At 41.4% G+C, this 13,971-nt stretch overlaps 1 pseudogene across 1 annotated transcript in view; it reads left to right on the forward strand.

Moving 5' to 3' along the window:
* The first annotated feature begins 3,670 nt into the window (after positions 1 to 3,670).
* Positions 3,671 to 13,971, forward strand: part of LOC149119453 (uncharacterized) — a 38,003-nt pseudogene continuing 27,702 nt past the window's right edge. The window contains exon 1 of the transcript XR_016228572.1: positions 3,671 to 4,126. The product of XR_016228572.1 is annotated as an uncharacterized LOC149119453 (transcript). The remainder of the gene's footprint in view (positions 4,127 to 13,971) is intronic.

The following is a 13,971-nucleotide window of genomic DNA, read 5'->3' on the forward strand; positions in this document are numbered from 1 at the left end:
GTCATTTTGTGAGTGAACCAGTGATGGGAGATCTCTGTCTTTCACTGTAATTCTCCTTTCAAATAAATAAATCTTTAAAAGAATGTTGTCCCTGGGGCCAGCACTGTTGCACAGCAGGTTAATTCATTGCATACAGCACTGGCATCTCATATAGGTGCTGGTTAGGAGTCCTGGAAGTTCCATTTCCAATCCACCTCTTTTCTAATGTGCCTGAGAAAGCAGCAGAGGATGTTACACATTCTTGGGCCCCTGCATCCATGTGGGAGACCTGGGAGAACCTCCTGGCTCCTGGCTTTGGCCTGTCCAAGTTCCAGCCATTTGGAGAGTGAACCAGCAGAGGGAAGATCTCTCTCTCTCTTTCTCTTTCCTTATATGTAACTCTGTCTTTAAAATACATAAATAAAATCTTTAAAAAAAGATGTCCCTATAAAGTTCCTCAGTTGGTGTGAAAACATACCCACGTACAATTGAGCAAAAAAATGCATGCAACAATTTTATTTATAATAGCTCTCACTCATATGAAATCATGATGTACTTCAGCAAATGAACAGATGACCAAACTGTCAAAGAAAGTGGGAGCACTTGATGTACAACAGTGGATAAGGACACAGAAGGCCCTTGTGGTGTTGTCTGAGATACATAAGAAAAGGCATGGATTGGTGTCAACAAGATAGTAAGAGCATTTTCTGAAATATTTAAAGGCAAAATTTATGAAAAAGAGTCCAGTTTCATACCCAGACTTACAGAGCATTCTAAATAATTGAGGAAGAAAAAGTTCTCAACTTCCCAGGTTTACCCACAGTGGCAATAAGTAGGAACTAAGTTTGAAATTCTTTTCTGAATCCAACATTCCATAGATGATATGGTCATATCAACATGAAATAAAAAGGTAGAAATGGAAGGGGAGAGGGAGTGGGAAAGGGGAGGGTAGTGGGTGGGAGGGACGGTATATGGGGGAAGCCATTGTAATCCATAAATCATACTTTGGAAATTTATATTCATTAAATAAAAGTTAAAAAAATAAAATTAAATTAAGAGGTACGAATAAGGCATGAAGTTTAGCAACATCACTAATGTAATTATTATATGAATGAGTTCATTAATTATAACAAATTGACTATACTAAAGAAGCTAAGAATAGGAAAAACAGCACAAGGGGTGTATGACCATGCTCTGTAACACCAGAAAATATTCATAAAATGCAAAAACAATCCTAAATAAAAAAAATAAATAAAAAGGTAGAATAAAATATTACTTTTTATAAAGGCAGATATACTATTTTGAGAAACACATTTTATTTAACCAAATATGAAAACATAATAGATATGTAACAAGTAAAATATACCACAAAATGCAAAAGTAATTAGCATTCCAAAATAAATCATGTGGATGAAAAACACAAGAAAATAACATGATCATCTGGATTAAATGTTAAAATGTATTTAATAAAATTAAGCATCCAGCAAAAAAAAAAAAAAAAACTGTTAGCAGAAGAGAAAAAAAGAACAATTCTTAGGGCCACCAACATGGCACAGCAGATTAAGCAGTTGTCTGCAGTGCTAGCATCCCATATGGATGCGGCTGCTCTGCTTCTGATCCAGCTCCCTGCTAATGCACCTGGGAAAGCAGCAGAGAATGACCAAAGTATTTGGGCTCCTGCACCCACTTGGGAGACCTAGAAGCTCTTGGCTACTGGCTTCAGCCTGTCCCAGTCCATGTTGCTACAGCCATTTGGGGCAGTGAACTAGAAGATGGAAAATCAATATTTCTCTCTTTCTGTACCTCTTTCAAATAAATAAATAAATAAATGTTAAATAACAAAAGTAGCTATTCTCTTATTATGGTTAAAATGGTCTACAATAGATCTATAACAAACAGTATAATAAACACAGAACATTTAAAGATGCTTTCTTGGGATCCCACACACCTGGCAAGGCTGTGTCCTCTCACTATCTCTCCTTAATATTGTTTTGAAGTTGTAATAAATGAAACTAAACAAGAAACAGATAAGTGACCTTTTTTTTGAGAGTTATTTTATTTGAAAGGCAGAGTTACAGAGAAGCAGAGGCAGAAAGGGAGACAGAGAAATCAATCTTATATCTGCTGACTCACTCCCCAAATAGCCACAATGGCTGGAGCTGCGCAGATCTGAAGCCAGGAGCCAGGAGCTTCTTCCAGGTCTCCCACATGTTGCAGGGGCTCAGGACTTGGACCATCTTCTACTGCTTTCCTAGGTTATAGCAGAGAGCTATATTGGGAGTGGAGCAACTGGGACTCAAACTGGCACCCCTAAGGGGTGCCAGCACTGCAGGTAGAGTCTTTACCCATTATGCCACAGCGCTGTCTCCCAAGCAACTAAATTTCTCTTTCTTTTTTTGACAGGCAGAGTGGACAGTGAGAGAGAGAGAGAAAAGTCTTCCTTTTACCGTTGGTTCACCCTCAATGGCCACTGTGGCCAGCACACCGTGTTGATCCAAAGCCAGGAGCCAGGTGCTTCTCCTGGTCTCCCATGCAAGTGCAAGGCCCAAGGATTTGGGCCACCCTCCACTGCCCTCCTGGGCCACAGCAGAGAGCTGGACTGGAAGAGGAGCAACTGGGACAGAACCCAGTGCCCCAACTGGGACTAGAACCCCAGATGCCGGCGCTGCAGGTGGAGGATTAACCTAGTGAGCCGTGGCACAACTTTCTATACAAGAATGACACTATTGGGGCTGGTGCTGAGGCATAGCAGGTAAAACCACTGCCTGCAGTGCAGACACCCCATATGGGCACTGGTTTGAGTCCTGGCTGCTCCACTTTCAATCCAGCTCTCTGCTATGGCCTGGGAAAGCAGCAGAAGATGGCCCAAGTCCGTGGGCCCCTGCACCCATGTGGGAGCCCTGGAAGAAGCTCCTGGATCCTGGATTTGGATCAGTGCAGCTCTGGCTGTTGCAGCCAATTGGGGAGTAAACCAGTGGATGGAATACCTCTCTCTCTCTCTCTCTCTCTCTCTCTCTCTCCTCTCCTTCTCTCTCTGTGCAACTCAGCTTTTCAAATAAGTAAATCTTTAAAATATGACACTATTATACATAGAGATAATCAGATACAATCAAATTAAAAACAAGCTGATAAGAGAATCAAGCATTGGGGCTGACACTTGTGGTGTAATGGGTAAAGCCACCACCTGCAGTGCAGACATCCCATATGGGCACTGCTTCACTTCCAGTACAGCTCTCTGCCATGGCCTGGGAAAGCAGAAGATGGCTCCTGTGTGGGAGACCTGGAAGAAACTCTTGATTCCTGGCTTTTGATTGGTGCAACTCCAGCCATTGTGGCCATCTGGGGAGTGCAACAGGGGATGGAAGACCCCTCTCTGTCTCAGCCTGTCTATAGCTCTATCTTTCAAATAATTAAATAAATAAAAGTTTTATTAAAAAAGAATTAAGCACTATTACTGGATACAACAGCAATACCTATCTTCAGGGGTGTTACTACACACCACCAAGAAACAAATAGAAAACAATTTTAAGGAACAAAATATAGAGTAGGAAATGAATGTAAGAGAAATGAGGCAAAGAATGATGAATCGAGTAGTCTTCAAGTCGGTATTAAAAAATCTTAAATAAACTCCCTGAAAAAATATATAAAGGAAAGACCCAGAATCCAGTAAATATTTGTCAAGTATAACTCACCTTAAGAAGTCACAAGAGCCTAGCAGGATCAGAGAAAACGGAGGAAGGAGCTATCTCAAGAGGGGAGCTCGTCAGGAGGTGACAGCACCACCTACTGTTGGGAGTATCCATCCAAAGAATCCGAGTCAGCCGCAGCTGTGCGCTCAAGCCACAACCCTTAGTTTCCGAAGACACCACAATCCCCATAGAGCGCCCTCCTACCACAGGCGACACTGATTGGCTGCGTCTTCTCTTTCATCGCGCATGCTCACTGGCTGTGTGAATGATCCGTTCCTTCAGCCTCACCTGGGGAGCACTGCGCATGCGTCTTCCTTCTGAGAACCGCCATTCTCCGCTTCCTGGTGCTGTTTCTGGTGGTGGCTCCAGGCGGCTTCGCTTTGCCTCTCTGTGAGCTTCGATCGTTAGGGTCGTTACCGAGTTCTTAGGACAACCAGATGCCTCACAGCTGGAAAATGGTGAGTGTGGGCCCAGTTCCCTCTGAGCTGGGCCAGCAGCTGGGCCCTGGGCATCTCCTCCCATCACTGCAGTCCGTGGCTTTGGCTCAGTTCTCAAGTCTTGCATCTTCCCCAAATGTGTGCGAAGGACAGGAGGGTCCTTAGACTCCAGACTTTCCATATGGTCTTTGTGTGTGGGAGGGCTGTGATCTGGGGGTCCTCTGTGCTAGGAGGGTCCTTAGACTCCAGACTTTCCATCTAGCCTTTGTGTGTGTGTGGGGGGGGGGGGCTGTGACCTGGGGTCCTCTGTGCCACCTTTCTGCCCCGGGGTGACCTGATTCTTCTGAGTTGGAAACAGGGTTTCATGTTGGTAACCAGTCCGGTCAGTGCAGTTCTTCCTGGGAACCTGAGTCTCCTTTCTGTTGATAATAACCCAGTATCATAGACTGGGTAAGTTATTAGAAATAGTATTTGCCTTGTGGTTTTTCTCTGAAGTTCCAAGGCAGCCTCTGGTGATGGTCTTGTGGCAGAGGCCTGGGGTAGCACAGAGACCACGTGGCCAAATAAAGGGAGAGCAGGGAGGCCAATACAAGGTATCTAACAGAACAGAGCCTCCGAGAGGTGACCCCATTACCCCATTCATCACGTGAATGGATTTGTCTTAGTCATCACCATCATTAAGAGGTCCCACCTCTTAATTTCTAAAATTGAGATTAAATTTTTCCATTAGATTGAGGGGGATAAACTGTGTTCATGGGAAGCATTAAGCCTGGCAAAAAAAAAAAAGTCTCTAAATATCTAGATCTTCCACGTTGCCAAATGCCAACTGTCCTCTGAAGTTCATGGTACTACCAAGTATTTAACCTATGTTACATTTCATTCAGCTTCAGGTAAAATATTATTATTAATATTTTTTCTACAAGAAAATTCTGTCACTCTTTAAAAGACTTATTTTATATCTGAGAACATATATATTATTTATGTTACATATGACAGGGAAACAAAGAATGCCTACCTGACACCACAGTGTAAAAAATAAAAAAAAAAGCAGTGGTTAAGATGGGCCATCTTATACTGATTTCCCAGGCACATTAACAGGGAGCTGGATCAGAAGTGTAACATCCAGGACTTGAACCAAAGGTTACAGGTGATGCTAGCAGTGCAAACAGCGCTTAGCCCTCTATGCCACAGCCCCTCCCCCCTCCTTTTTTTCTTTTGCCTCAGTTTCATCCACGCATACCACAGTCTGAGGGTGTGATTCTGCCAATTCATTTAGTGCTTTCACTACATGTGACTTGAATAATATGAAATTAATTTTTTTACATTGCTGACAATACATTTTTTTAAGATTTATTTATTTATTTGAAAGTTAGAGTTACACAGAGGCAGAGAAAGAGAAAGAGGTCTTCCATCTGATGGTTACACCCCAGATGGCTGCAACCCCTGGAGCTGTGCCGATCCGAAGCCAGGAGCTAGGACCTTCTTCTGAGTCTCCCACATGGATACAGGGGTTCAAGTACTTGGGCCATCTTCTACTGCTTTCCCCGGCCATAGCAGAGAGCTGGACAGGAAGCATAGCAGCTGGGTCTTGAACTGACACCCATTAGGGATGCCGGTGCTTTAGGCCAGGCCATTAACCCACTGTACCACCCTGCCAGCCCCACCTTTCTTTTTCTTTTTTCAAGATTTACTTATTTGAAAGACAGAGTTATAGACAGAAAGGGAGAGACAAAGGGAGAGAAATAGATGTTCCATCTGCTGATTGACTCCTCAAATGCCTGCAATGGCTGGGGTTGAGTCAGGTCAGAGGCAGGAGTCAGGAGCTTCTTCTCAGTCTCCCATGTGAGTGCAGGGACACAGGCAGTGGGGCCATCTTCTGCTTCTTTCTCAGGCACATTAGCAGGGCGCTAATCAGAAGTGGAGCAGCCAGGTCTCGAATTGGTGCCCATATGGGATGCTAGTGCTGGTGTTGCAGACAAAATTTTTACCTGCTTTGCCACAATGCTGGCCCTAACAGTATCTCCTGGTTCATGTTTCTCAAGTGCTAGTTTATGGTAAATTATTTAAAATAATGGGAAAATATTGTTAAATTCTGATTCTGTAGGAAGTGCTGATACAGTAGATGGATTAACTGTCTAACTGTCATGTGTTTACTTATTTGTGACTTGCCAACACTTGGGGTGACCTTATTTATTTTCTCCATCCACTGTTAATTGATATTTCTGTATGATTGCATATTGCTAACTGCTAAAAGCCACTGATTAAGCATGTATACTATTGTATTTATTTATACTGATCACCAGTGGTGGATGTATTTCTCCTTGGAGTTCTGTACATTTTTTCTTATGTAGTTTGATGCTCTATTTTTTCTTATGTAGTTTGATGTTAGGTACTTTGGTAGACTCATTGTAATATCTTCTTGGAGGACTGGCTGCTGCTTCACTTGTAATTTTTCTGATTTAAACACTAATTAGTCTGAAATGAATATTCAATTTCCAGATATCATTGTAAAGGTGTTATAATAGACTGAATGTTTATGTTTAATCATCTATGCCTTCATGTTGACCTTTTAAATACATACTTACTCACTTTATGTTGACAGAATTGAACATACAGCACATAAAATGATGTTTAAAGATATTCATGCACTGGTAACGAATAAATCTAATCAATTGTCACATTCATTACGTCACATACCTCTTTTTAATGATGAGGACACTTAAAATCTAATCTCTTTGTTATTTGCCATAGTACAGTATATTGTGATTAAATATTGCCACCATGTTGTACAACAGACTTCTTTATTTCTCCTATGCCAAAGAAATTTGTTGTTCTTTGACCAAAATGGCCTCAGATTTCCTCTATATGTCTTTATATTTCAATGGTTTTCCAGGAGACAACAAAAAGCTGGATCTCGATTTTAATTTTCATGTGTCAGTCTCTACCTTTTAAATGATTTATTTAGACAATGGATATTTTAAATACTTTTGATATAGTATAATTAATATGTAATTGAATGATGGAGAGTCAGAGACAGAGGGAGAGAAAGGCTATCTCCTTGGTACATTCTCCAAATAGTCACCATGGCCAGGGCTGCTAAGAACTCCATCTATGTTTCCTACATAGGTGATGGGGGCCCAAGGACTTAGACTATGTTCCCAGGGAGCTGGATCAGAAGCTGAGCACCAGGGCTCAAACTGGTGTTCAGATATCAGATACTGGAATCAAAGTTAGTTATCCACAATTCCAGCCTTTTGTTTTTAAATTGTTTTATTCATTTATCTTATTTATAAAGCGCAGACACACAGTAAGCGAGAGACAGTGATCTACCCTCTTGTTTTACTCTTCAGGTGCCTGCAAGATCTGGAGATGGCCCTGGCCAGAATGGAGGAACTTATATATTCCAGATCATGTTAGCAAAGACCTGAGTACTTGAGTATTCTGCTTTCTTCCAGTGTATGCAGTAGTGGAAACCTGGAATTTGGGGTAGAGCCAGGACTCAAGTACAAGCACACCAAGGTGAGAGGAGGGCATTCAAAATGACCTCCTTACCACTATGTGAAAGCGCACACCTCTCCTATTTTAATTGAGGATTCTGGAGGAGTCCATTTTCTGTCTTCAGTTAAGATACCAAGGAGGGGCTGGTTCTGTGGTGTAGCAGGTAAAGCCCCTGCCTGCAGTGCTGGCATCTCATATGGGCGTGGGTTTGAGTCCCTGCTCCTCCACTCCTGATCCAGCTCTCTCCAGTGTTGACAAGTCACAAATAGAGTCACTTACAGTGGCTTGGGAAAGCAGTAGAAGATGGCCCAAGTCATTAGGCCCCTTCACCCATAGGGGAGACCCAGAAGAAGCTCCTGGTTCCTGGCTTTTGATGGTCCCAGGCTGTTTGGGGAGTGAACCAGTGGATAGAAGACTTCTCTTTCTCTCTCTCCCTGCCTCTACCTCTCTGTTACTGCCTTTAAAATAAATAAATTAAAAAAAAAATAAAAAGGAGGAATCAAATCCCCAATTGGCTGCAACAGCCAGAGGTGTGCCAATCTGAAGCCAGGAGCCAGGAGTTTATTCCAGATCTCCCATGGGTACAGGGGCCCCAGGACTTGGGCCACCTTCTACTGCTTTCCCAGGCCATAGCAGAGAGCTGGATTAGAAGTGGAGCATCTGGGACTTGAACTGGTGCCCATATGGGATGCTGGCACTGCTGGTGGTGGGTTTACTCACTGCATCACAGTACTGAGCCAACATGGATTCCTTATATAATATTAGATTTGAACACATACACGCAACAGGATTTGAACAAACCAGAGAACTATCTTTTAAATACCTTTTTCTTTGTGTTTAGGTCTTACCAGCTGCTCTCTTCCAGTGCTTTTTCTCCCCTTTCTTCCAGCTCTTTTTACAGAACATCATATTGTGAACTACAGGCACCATACTGTGTTATGAAACTCTGGAACTTGTTACTTCTGTCTCACTTTGTTTTGGTGATTGCTATTCAAACTCCTTCTTCCCAGAGCCCTCACTCTTCCCAGTCTCTAGTAATCATAATTCTGTTTTTTTATTTATTTGAAAGGCAGAATTGTAGAGAGAGAGAGAGAGATAAAGAGAGAGGGAAAGAGAGATCTTCCATCTGCTGGTTCACTCCCCAAAAGGCTATAAAGGCCAAGACTGGGCCATATTGAAGTCAGGAGCCAGGAGCTTCATCTGGTCTCCTACATAGGTGCAGGGTCCCAAATATGTTGGCCTTTCCCCACTACCTTCCCAAACCATTAGCAGGGAGCTGGATCAAAAGTGGAATAGCCAGAGGGCTGGTGCTGTGGCATACTGGGTAAAGCTTTTGCCTGCAGTGCCAGCATCCCATATGGGCAGCTGTTTGAGTCATAGCTGCTTCTCTTCTGATCCAGCTCTCTGCTGATGGCCTGGGAAAGCAGTGGAAGATTGCCCAAGTCCTTGGGCCTCGGCATCCACAGGGGAGACCCAAAAGAAGATCCTAGCTTCAGATTGACCCAGCTCCTACCATTGTGGACATTCTGGAAGTAAACCAGTAGATGGAAGACACCTCTCTCTCTTTCTGTGTGTGTGTGTGTGTGTGTGTGTCTTCCTCTGCCTTTCAAGTAAATAAATAGATCTTTTTTAAAATAAAGTAAAGTGGAATATCCAGGATTTGAATTAGTGTCCATGTGGGATGCTGGTGCTACAGGAACAGCTTAACTCAAGGTGCATATAGTACCAACTACATTATCCTGTATTTTGATCCATTATTGTTTAATGTAGAGAACATTTTTTTTTCTGTATCTGGCTTATTTCCATTGACTTAATGATCTCCAGTTCCATTCATTTTGCAGTAAACAATATTTCATTCTTTTATGGCTGTATTATCTTAGCTGTTGTCAGCAGTGTTTAGTCAACATGGTAGTGTGGGTAGTTCTTTGCTATGCTGATTTCGTTTCCTTTTTACCCTGGAGTAGAATAGTTATATGTTATAGTAGATTGATTTTTAGTTTTTTTCTTTTACGAAGGACCATACTGTTTTCCATAATTCCTGTACTAATTTCCATTCCCATTAACAATATATAATGACTTTTAAAAATCTGCATTATTACTAGGCCCCTCCCCCACCCTTTTTTTTCTTTTTGGAGTAAGATGATATTCTTGTGTGTGTGTGTGTGTATGTTTTAAGATTTTATTTATTTATTTGAAAGATAGAGTTTTAGACAGAGAGAGGGAGAAACAGAGAAAGGTATTCTATCCACTGGTTCACTCCCCAAATGGCCACAATGGCTGAGGCTGGGCTGATCTGAGGCCAGGAGCCAGGAGTTTCTTCCAGGTCTCCCACATGGGTACAGGGGCCCAAGGACTTAGTCCATCTTCCACTGCTTTCCCAAGCCATAGTAGAGAGCTGGATTGAAAGAGCAGCAGCCGGGACTAGAACCCATGCCCATCTGAGATGCTGGCACTGCAGATGGAGGCTTGGCCCACTACACCATGGCATCAACCCTCCCCACTCAGTATATTTTGGTAGGCATTTCCTTTATGACAAGTGATATTGGCATCTCTCAACATACTTATTGACCATTTATTTGTATTTCTTCTGAGAAATATCTATTCAAGCTCTTTCCTAACTCTTAACTGTATTTGGATGTTCTTAACTCTCCATATATTTCTCCCAGCAGGTTGTGGTGCAGACTATCCTGAAGTATATACTCAGGCAAATAATTTCATTCTACATGTGTACTTTAAGCTACTCAAAGTAGTCCTAATTTGAATATTTTTTTAAAGATTTATTTGTTTATTTGGAAGGCAGAGTTACAGAGAGGCAGAGAGAGAGATATCTTCATCCTAGTCCCTTACCCAAATGGCTGCAATGGCCAGAGCTGAGCTGATCCAAATGCAGGAGCCAGGAGCTTCCTCTGGGGCCCCCACATGGGTGTAGGGGCCCAAGGACTTTGACCACCTTCCTCTGCTTTCCCAGGCACATTATCAGTGAGCTTGATTGGAAATGGAGCATCGAGGACTTGAACTGGTGCCCATATGGGATGCCGGCAGTACAGGTAGTTGCTTTAATCCCTGAGCCGCAGAGCTGACCCCTTAATTCAGTTATTAAATGTATTAATACTGAGGAAGGGGAGTGCATGTCACACAGACAACAGCGGGGAGAGTTGGGATGTCCAGGGTTCCGAGTCCACACATCGGCTCTGGAAGGGGAGCTTGCTATTGGTGAGTACCCTAGGAGGCAGTGGTGATGAATCAAGTGTTTGGGTCCCTTATAAGGACATCAAAGACCTGAATGAAATTCTGGACTCCTACATTGGATCTGACTCACTGCTAGCTTGGATCTGTAAGCACCTGGTGAGTGAACAAGCAAATGGAAGATCTGTCTGCCTCTCTCTGCCTCTCTGAATTTCAAAAAAATAAATATTAGTTAATATCTAACAAAACACTTCTATATTATAATTTTACACTTTAAAAATAGTTGATAAATCTGTGGAATATTGCATTACATAGCACATATATTAACACAAGAAACTAAGTATATCTACCCAGTTCATTAAGTATAGATATCACACAAGTTTCTTAGCTTCACTTTCAGATTTTCCAAATGATAAAATTTATTATGAAAAATGCTATAAATATTGTTCTGGAGCAATCTGTTCCTGAAACGTTTTTGAGAGAAATATTGAAGTTTGTTGTTGCTGTTGCTCTGTGGACATATGTCTTGATATTGATTTTTGATTTACTCCCAAGGGTGAGCCAAAGGTCTAGTTTTCTGAAGTATCATGAGTATATTCTTCCATCCATGAGGTACTTGTGCTTTTACAATTGCAACACACTTCCTTTTCACTGACTTTAGAGAGTGAATCCTCATATTGCCTTCCCTCAAACTCTAATTCTTTTGAGCACTGTATTCAACTTTAATTTACATTTTCCTGAACATTTTTGATTTTGCAAAGAACAAATACAGTCAGAAATGACTGGAATATATCCGTTAAAAAATTATGTGCAGTTCTGTCTCCATTTGCAAAAAGAATTTAATTATGCTTTCATTTAACTTCTTCACATGCTTCTAGAAAGTCAATATTTCACTATACATACTGTAATAAGTTATTCAGTGAAAGATTGTTTAATTGAAATTAGAAGAATTATATGAAAGCTTCTCTGTATCTAGTTTGTTTCTTTGTTATCTGAAGCCCAAAGGTCAGGGGATTTTAATTAATTTTCCATCACTGTCATCAACTAAGAGCTATACAGTAAGAGGTAAGATTAGGTAAAGACCATTGGCTGACAAATCTATGGCTAATAAATTCCTTTTCCATGAAAGTCAAAACACTTTTTAAAAATTTTCTCTTAGAAAATAATTGAAAAATGAGCATCTCCTTCCCTTATTTTCTTTCTTTCCCTAGTTTCTCTTACAGTCACCATTGTTTTCATATTTAAGGTCACCTTTCTAATTTTATGACACCCTTCTTCAGTGCAACTCAGACATTATCCACAACCTATCTTTTAGCAATGAACAATTCTTTTATTTCTGTTCCTGGTTTTCAATGCTTGTTCTATACATAGAAATAGGAAATGCCCTGAATGTAATGTGTAACTTAAAGAACATGGAAAAAGACTGTGCTGAATACTTTTGGTTCTATGCCATTAGATAGATAGATTTCAAATTCATTCTGTATTAACTTGTCCTACTTCAAACTGCAAAAATTTTTATGAGAAATGTTTTTGATTTATCTGACTGCTGACATTAATGCAAATGGTCTAAAAACTTCCATACACATAGCTTAGATCATGTTATCACATTAGTGGGATCATCATTTGTTTTAACTTATAGCTGATTTTATATAGTCTTGAGAAATAAATTATTGTGCAAATAAAGAACCCATGAGAATTTGAAATGAGTAACAAGGAATAAAGATGTTTTACCCCCCAAAAAAATGTATTAATACTGTCAAGTATTGTCTAAGCTGAAGACTATTCTCTAGACTTTGCCTTACTGATTCTTTGCTATATTTTGAACTGTGATATTTGAGAAGTAGAAAGATTCCAGCATTAGTAGAAACCTGTAATCAAGAGCTATACCTGGAAATCAAATCAAGGCACTCTGTAATATGATTAGGTTATCTTGACTGACATCATAAGCAAAAGGCTAAATTCCTGTTTCTAATTTAAACTGCTTTTCTCAACTGCTGTACATGATCTTCTACTGAAAATTGTTTTCTCTTTGTCATGATACCATTGATGGTTTCTTTTTTGCTTTGAATTCTTCTATTTCTCATCACTCATGCAAGTATCCCATGTGATCTCTCATTAATAAATTTCTGTAATTGTCCTTAATGAATCTGACCCTTTGTACTCTGAAAATCCTGTTTTCCTCCATCATGGGCCTCTTTCACAGCCTTCAGACTATAGTCTCTACTTCTTGTTGGACATTTCTTTGTAGCTTTGCAATTTGCAACTCAAGATCAATAAATCTAAAACTAAAACTACATCAGGTCAGTGCCACGGCTCACTAGCCCAATTCTTTGCCTGCAGTGCTGGTACTCTGGGTTCTAGTCCTGGTTGCTCCTCTTCCAGTCCAGCTCTCTGCTGTGGCCTGGGAGTGCAGTGGATGATGGCCCAAGTGCTTGGGCCCTGCACCTGCATGGGAAACCAAGAGGAAGCACCTGGCTCCTGACTTTGGATCAGCACAGCACACCAGCTATAGTGGCCATTTGGGGAGTGAACCAACAGAAGGAAGACCTTTCTCTCTGTCTCTCTCTCACTGTCTAACTCTGCCTGTCAAAAACAAACACACAAAAACCCAAAAAACTATATCATTCATTTCTCCATTTACTTGTTTAAGGATTTACTATGAGCAAGCCTTTGCCAAATCACAAAATAGAATATTTTTCCTGGTCTCCTGCAACTTTCTCATGTTTAATTTCATCTGGTGTCAAATGTTGCTACTTTTATTTCTGTTTCTGTTTTTCAATCTTTATTTCAATGTTTGTATGCAGTGTGGAAAAGAAGAGGTGCTATTCACTGAATCTTTTTTTTTTTGACAGGCAGAGTTAGTGAGAGAGAGAGAGAGAGAAAGAGAAAGGTCTTCCTTTTCCATTGGTTCACCCCCCAAGTGGCCCCTAAGGCCAGTGCATTGTGGCCGGGTGTGGCTGGCGTGCTGTGTTGATCTGAAGCCAGGAGCTAGGTGCTTCCTCCTGGTCTCCCATGTGGGTGAAGGGCCCAAGACTTGGGCCATCTTCCACTGCCTTCCTGGGCCACAGCAGAGAGCTGGACTGGAAAAGGAGCAATGGGGACAGAACTGGTGCCCCAACTGGGACTAGAACCTGGGGTGGTGGCACCACAAGCGGAGGATTAGCCTAGTGAGCCACAGCTGC

This window comes from Oryctolagus cuniculus, chromosome Y (genome assembly GCF_051225735.1).
Source record: "Oryctolagus cuniculus isolate XC-2025 breed Fujian yellow rabbit chromosome Y, ASM5122573v1, whole genome shotgun sequence".
Classification (NCBI taxonomy): Eukaryota; Metazoa; Chordata; class Mammalia; order Lagomorpha; family Leporidae; genus Oryctolagus; species Oryctolagus cuniculus.